We start from the raw sequence: 7,891 nt of genomic DNA, 5'->3' as shown, positions 1-7,891 counted from the left end.
TGTGTTGTAGCCTACTGTCCTGACTGTGACTACAGACCACTGTGTTGTAGCCTACTGTCCTGACTGTGACTACAGACCACTGTGTTGTAGCCTACTGTCCTGACTGTGACTATAGACCACTGTGTTGTAGCCTACTGTCCTGACTGTGACTACAGACCACTGTGTTGTAGCCTACTGTCCTGACTGTGACTACAGACCACTGTGTTGTAGCCTACTGTCCTGACTGTGACTATAGACCACTGTGTTGTAGCCTACTGTCCTGACTGTGACTATAGACCACTGTGTTGTAGCCTACTGTCCTGACTGACTATAGACCACTGTGTTGTAGCCTACTGTCCTGACTGACTACAGACCACTGTGTTGTAGCCTACTGTCCTGACTGTGACTATAGACCACTGTGTTGTAGCCTACTGTCCTGACTGTGACTACAGACCACTGTGTTGTAGAGCCTACTGTCCTGACTGTGACTACAGACCACTGTGTTGTAGCCTACTGTCCTGACTGTGACTACAGACCACTGTGTTGTAGCCTACTGTCCTGACTGTGACTACAGACCACTGTGTTGTAGCCTACTGTCCTGACTGTGACTACAGACCACTGTGTTGTAGCCTACTGTCCTGACTGTGACTACAGACCACTGTGTTGTAGCCTACTGTCCTGACTGACTATAGACCACTGTGTTGTAGTCTACTGTCCTGACTGTGACTACATACCTCTGTGTTGTAGCCTACTGTCCTGACTGACTACAGACCACTGTGTTGTAGCCTACTGTCCTGACTGACTATAGACCACTGTGTTGTAGCCTACTGTCCTGACTGACTACAGACCACTGTGTTGTAGCCTACTGTCCTGACTGACTACAGACCACTGTGTTGTAGCCTACTGTCCTGACTGACTATAGACCACTGTGTTGTAGCCTACTGTCCTGACTGACTACAGACCACTGTGTTGTAGCCTACTGTCCTGACTGACTACAGACCACTGTGTTGTAGCCTACTGTCCTGACTGACTATAGACCACTGTGTTGTAGCCTACTGTCCTGACTGTGACTACAGACCACTGTGTTGTAGCCTACTGTCCTGACTGTGACTATAGACCACTGTGTTGTAGCCTACTGTCCTGACTGTGACTATAGACCACTGTGTTGTAGCCTACTGTCCTGACTGACTACAGACCACTGTGTTGTAGCCTACTGTCCTGACTGTGACTATAGACCACTGTGTTGTAGCCTACTGTCCTGACTGACTATAGATCACTGTGTTGTAGCCTACTGTCCTGACTGACTATAGAACACTGTGTTGTAGAGCCTACTGTCCTGACTGTGACTACAGACCACTGTGTTGTAGCCTACTGTCCTGACTGTGACTAGACCACTGTGTTGTAGCCTACTGTCCTGACTGTGACTACAGACCACTGTGTTGTAGCCTACTGTCCTGACTGTGACTACAGACCACTGTGTTGTAGCCTACTGTCCTGACTGTGACTAGACCACTGTGTTGTAGCCTACTGTCCTGACTGTGACTACAGACCACTGTGTTGTAGCCTACTGTCCTGACTGTGACTAGAGACCACTGTGTTGTAGCCTACTGTCCTGACTGTGACTACAGACCACTGTGTTGTAGCCTACTGTCCTGACTGTGACTATAGATCACTGTGTTGTAGCCTACTGTCCTGACTGTGACTACAGACCACTGTGTTGTAGCCTACTGTCCTGACTGTGACTATAGACCACTGTGTTGTAGCCTACTGTCCTGACTGTGACTATAGACCTCTGTGTTGTAGCCTACTGTCCTGACTGTGACTATAGACCACTGTGTTGTAGCCTACTGTCCTGACTGTGACTATAGACCACTGTGTTGTAGCCTACTGTCCTGACTGTGACTATAGATCACTGTGTTGTAGCCTACTGTCCTGACTGTGACTATAGATCACTGTGTTGTAGCCTACTGTCCTGACTGTGACTATAGATCACTGTGTTGTAGCCTACTGTCCTGACTGTGACTACAGACCACTGTGTTGTAGCCTACTGTCCTGACTGTGACTACAGACCACTGTGTTGTAGCCTACTGTCCTGACTGTGACTATAGACCACTGTGTTGTAGAGCCTACTGTCCTGACTGTGACTATAGATCACTGTGTTGTAGCCTACTGTCCTGACTGTGACTAGAGACCACTGTGTTGTAGCCTACTGTCCTGACTGTGACTACAGACCACTGTGTTGTAGCCTACTGTCCTGACTGTGACTACAGACCACTGTGTTGTAGCCTACTGTCCTGACTGTGACTATAGACCACTGTGTTGTAGAGTCTACTGTCCTGACTGTGACTACATACCTCTGTGTTGTAGCCTACTGTCCTGACTGACTACAGACCACTGTGTTGTAGCCTACTGTCCTGACTGACTATAGACCACTGTGTTGTAGCCTACTGTCCTGACTGACTACAGACCACTGTGTTGTAGCCTACTGTCCTGACTGACTACAGACCACTGTGTTGTAGCCTACTGTCCTGACTGACTATAGACCACTGTGTTGTAGCCTACTGTCCTGACTGACTACAGACCACTGTGTTGTAGCCTACTGTCCTGACTGACTACAGACCACTGTGTTGTAGCCTACTGTCCTGACTGACTATAGACCACTGTGTTGTAGCCTACTGTCCTGACTGTGACTACAGACCACTGTGTTGTAGCCTACTGTCCTGACTGTGACTATAGACCACTGTGTTGTAGCCTACTGTCCTGACTGTGACTATAGACCACTGTGTTGTAGCCTACTGTCCTGACTGACTACAGACCACTGTGTTGTAGCCTACTGTCCTGACTGTGACTATAGACCACTGTGTTGTAGCCTACTGTCCTGACTGACTATAGATCACTGTGTTGTAGCCTACTGTCCTGACTGACTATAGAACACTGTGTTGTAGAGCCTACTGTCCTGACTGTGACTACAGACCACTGTGTTGTAGCCTACTGTCCTGACTGTGACTAGACCACTGTGTTGTAGCCTACTGTCCTGACTGTGACTACAGACCACTGTGTTGTAGCCTACTGTCCTGACTGTGACTACAGACCACTGTGTTGTAGCCTACTGTCCTGACTGTGACTAGACCACTGTGTTGTAGCCTACTGTCCTGACTGTGACTACAGACCACTGTGTTGTAGCCTACTGTCCTGACTGTGACTAGAGACCACTGTGTTGTAGCCTACTGTCCTGACTGTGACTACAGACCACTGTGTTGTAGCCTACTGTCCTGACTGTGACTATAGATCACTGTGTTGTAGCCTACTGTCCTGACTGTGACTACAGACCACTGTGTTGTAGCCTACTGTCCTGACTGTGACTATAGACCACTGTGTTGTAGCCTACTGTCCTGACTGTGACTATAGACCTCTGTGTTGTAGCCTACTGTCCTGACTGTGACTATAGACCACTGTGTTGTAGCCTACTGTCCTGACTGTGACTATAGACCACTGTGTTGTAGCCTACTGTCCTGACTGTGACTATAGATCACTGTGTTGTAGCCTACTGTCCTGACTGTGACTATAGATCACTGTGTTGTAGCCTACTGTCCTGACTGTGACTATAGATCACTGTGTTGTAGCCTACTGTCCTGACTGTGACTACAGACCACTGTGTTGTAGCCTACTGTCCTGACTGTGACTACAGACCACTGTGTTGTAGCCTACTGTCCTGACTGTGACTATAGACCACTGTGTTGTAGAGCCTACTGTCCTGACTGTGACTATAGATCACTGTGTTGTAGCCTACTGTCCTGACTGTGACTAGAGACCACTGTGTTGTAGCCTACTGTCCTGACTGTGACTACAGACCACTGTGTTGTAGCCTACTGTCCTGACTGTGACTACAGACCACTGTGTTGTAGCCTACTGTCCTGACTGTGACTATAGACCACTGTGTTGTAGAGCCTACTGTCCTGACTGTGACTATAGATCACTGTGTTGTAGCCTACTGTCCTGACTGTGACTATAGATCACTGTGTTGTAGCCTACTGTCCTGACTGTGACTACAGACCACTGTGTTGTAGCCTACTGTCCTGACTGACTACAGACCTCTGTGTTGTAGCCTACTGTCCTGACTGACTATAGACCACTGTGTTGTAGAGCCTACTGTCCTGACTGTGACTACAGACCACTGTGTTGTAGCCTACTGTCCTGACTGTGACTACAGACCACTGTGTTGTAGCCTACTGTCCTGACTGTGACTACAGACCACTGTGTTGTAGCCTACTGTCCTGACTGTGACTATAGACCACTGTGTTGTAGCCTACTGTCCTGACTGTGACTACAGACTACTGTGTTGTAGCCTACTGTCCTGACTGACTATAGACCACTGTGTTGTAGCCTACTGTCCTGACTGTGACTACAGACCACTGTGTTGTAGAGCCTACTGTCCTGACTGTGACTACAGACCACTGTGTTGTAGCCTACTGTCCTGACTGACTACAGACCACTGTGTTGTAGCCTACTGTCCTGACTGTGACTACAGACCACTGTGTTGTAGCCTACTGTCCTGACTGACTACAGACCACTGTGTTGTAGCCTACTGTCCTGACTGTGACTACAGACCACTGTGTTGTAGCCTACTGTCCTGACTGTGACTATAGACCACTGTGTTGTAGCCTACTGTCCTGACTGTGACCCTACTGTTGTGGTTGTCGCACCAGGCAGGGAGGCTGTGTGCTGGAGAGTGTGAATGCAAGTCTTGTGGCTAGCTTCTGATTGATGGCGAGCTAGCACCCTTTTCCCATTACTGCCATAGTGTAATTTCCTGTGGCATACGTTGCAAAAACACACACCTGGCTCTTTTAGTTTTTTGCACCATGAACTAAAAGGCTTGTTATCATACCGAGTTTCGTAGAGCCAAGCCCATCTCCATTTATTTCTCACGCTTTTATCTACCTCCGACACATCGGAGCCTTCTTTTAGTATGCACGCGTCCATGCTTATAGCATTACTAGCTAAACGGAAATCAAGTTTCCACGCTCATACGGGCTCCGATGAGTATCAGGTTACCTCACCCCTGCCCACTTTGACAACCTAGGATGGCTTAGAGTAGACGACAGAGTACAGCAACTTGCAATGGGCCTGGTCTACAAGATACACTACACAACCAAGATCAAAATACTTCCCAAAGGTCAGTGAATACCACGATCACAACACCAGAGGGAGCTCCACAAATCATGTTAAACCCAGATTCGGCTCAAACAAGGGACTAAACACGTTTCGCAATTATGCCACATCAATGTGGAACGCCCTACCCAAAGCTGTAAAGGAATGTGAATCACTACCCACTTTCAAAAACACTCTCAAAAAACACCTAAGGGAGACTGCAACTCGAAACTGGCCCCTGTAAATGTCCGAACACAACCCCCTCCAATGTACAGTAAATTACCAAGTATGGTCTTGTCAATAATCCAATGTACAGTTTTGTTTGTACAGTTGTACAGTGTCCCCCCCCCCCCCCACTCCTACCCAACCCCCCCCCCCCCCCCCCCCCCCCCCCCCCCCCCCACCTCCAATGTACAGTCCCCCCCCACCCCCACCTACCCAATCCAATGTACAGTTTCTACGTCAAATGTATATACTTTTTTTTTCTGGACTCTTTTTGTATCACAAACAGTACTGTAATTGCAAATCTGGTATGTCATAAATGTATAGATGTAGCAGTACTGTCTATCTGTATGTCATGTATGTCATATATGTTACGATGAATTGAAAATGGGGGACCCTGATGTAAACAAGACGAAAGTCTTTCTCTGGTCTGCATCCCCTTAACAATTGTATGTATTGAGCTGTACTGTACTGTACCCATTCTGCAATCTGTTAATAAAGTTTTCAATCAATCAATCAATCAAGGTAGATCAACGCGTGAGAAATAAGTTTTGTTTGGGTTTTGTCCGCTAAAGTAGGCCTAATGCAGGGTTTGTGCACATGTGTTTTCTGACATAGCCGAATGATGTGAATGCGTTTCTGCTACTGGATCTACCTGCCTGTTCATTGTCTATATGCTGAAGGTCAATCAGACAAAGTTTAAAAGAATAAAAGTGATTAAATATATTACTTTGTCATATAAAAAACATCTCCTGACTGAATTTATTTTTGGGGCGAAGTCATATTCTTATTTTAACCTCCACTGTATATTTAATAGCGTTAGCTAAAAGGAAAAGACAACCCGTATCAGGGTCTGACAGCACTACAATTACATTTTCATATAAAAAATATCATAACAGGCTGAGTCTCACCCGTCGCACTAACCCTTAGTTAGATCCAACAGTGTCTGAATGTATCTTGCGATTATTTTGTATTTAATTTTTTTATTATTTTTTAAACAAACACATAAACAAACATGACAACACAAGATAAGATATACAAGCATTAATTAACAGTGCACATCCAATGAAGTCACCATTTAGTTAAATGTCTTATACAGGATATACCCCTAATACCTGCTATCTAATACCCTACACATTATGCTCTAGCTCGAACCCCCCCCCCTCCCGGACCCCCCATTGGATAATCCATCCATTATCACTCGCTCCTAACCAGACACTACCATTATATGCTAGCTTTTATTCTCTCCACCACTTCTAACCACATTGTCATTTTGGATTCATTGAGACCCAAAATTCTTGCTGTAGATATTTCTTGATAAATCACATCGAGATATGTAAGAATCCAGACCTTCCGGCAAATTTTTTCCGGTTGAAACCATCGTGATGCTATCAGCTTTTTAGCCACTGTGATACCAGATAAAACCAATCTCTTTAGCTGTGGAGGTACTGCACACTCAAAAACATCATTCAGCAGTAATACAGAGGGGTGTACAGGTATATTCAGAGTTAAGAGATTTGATAATTGCTGGGTCACTTCTTTCCAGAATATCTTTTTTTAGATTTATCTTTTTTTATTGGAAGAATTAGTACATATTTATACATTTCAGTTATCAAATTTATACAACTTCCATTTCCTTCCTCATTCCTATCCCCTAATCCCACCCATCCCACCCAGTGAGGGCGACGACAAACATACATGAAAAAAAAAAAAAAAAAAAAAAGGAAAAAAGGAAAAAAAAATATATAAATAAAAAATAGACATTTAAATAATTAAACAAAAGTACAGATGTGGCAGACAAAGCTACGCAAAAGAAAAATGAAGTCAAATTAAAATAAAACAAAGATAAAACAGAGATATTTTTATATATACATACCGTAATAATAATATATAATATAAGTGTTACTCTCCATTTTAGTAGCGTAATTTCCAGATGGTAAAACAAATAAAATGGAGAGTAAATGTAACACCCTTAGCAGACCACCACAATGCCATCATCCTAGCCATGCGTGGGCTAGCAGTGTCATGAAGGTAGATAGGGGGTGGAGGGGGGGTCATGGGGTCCCAAGATTGGATGGAGTCATATGGGTTTTGAAATGGGATAGGAAGGGCTGCCATGTTTTGTGGAAGATATCCGTGTGGCCTTGTGTAGTAAATCTGATTTTCTCTATATGTATAAGAGACATGACATCCCTCATCCAGTGTAAGTGTGAAGGGGGAGTGGCTGCCTTCCAGTTGAATAGGATGAGGCGTCTGGCAATGAGTGAGGCAAAGGCCATGGCATTGGATTGCCCAACAGATATTGTAGCGTTTTCCGGTGTCAAGCCAAATAGTGCAATAAGAGGGCATGGGTCAATGTTCATTTCCAGAATATCTTAACTGGTGGGCAGTCCCAGTACATGTGCATAAATGTCCCCTCGTCGCCATTTGTACGAGCATTTGGAGTCTTGTTTAATAATCTTGCGATTATTATACATTTCCGATGACAAACTAATTAGCGCAATCCTGTCTCTCGAGTTGCTGCATCCATTATTGTTCG

This window comes from Notolepis coatsorum, assembly GCF_963971535.1.
Source record: "Notolepis coatsorum genome assembly, chromosome: 15".
NCBI classification, from domain to species: Eukaryota; Metazoa; Chordata; class Actinopteri; order Aulopiformes; family Paralepididae; genus Notolepis; species Notolepis coatsorum.
Note: the sequence above shows the minus strand (reverse complement) of the source record.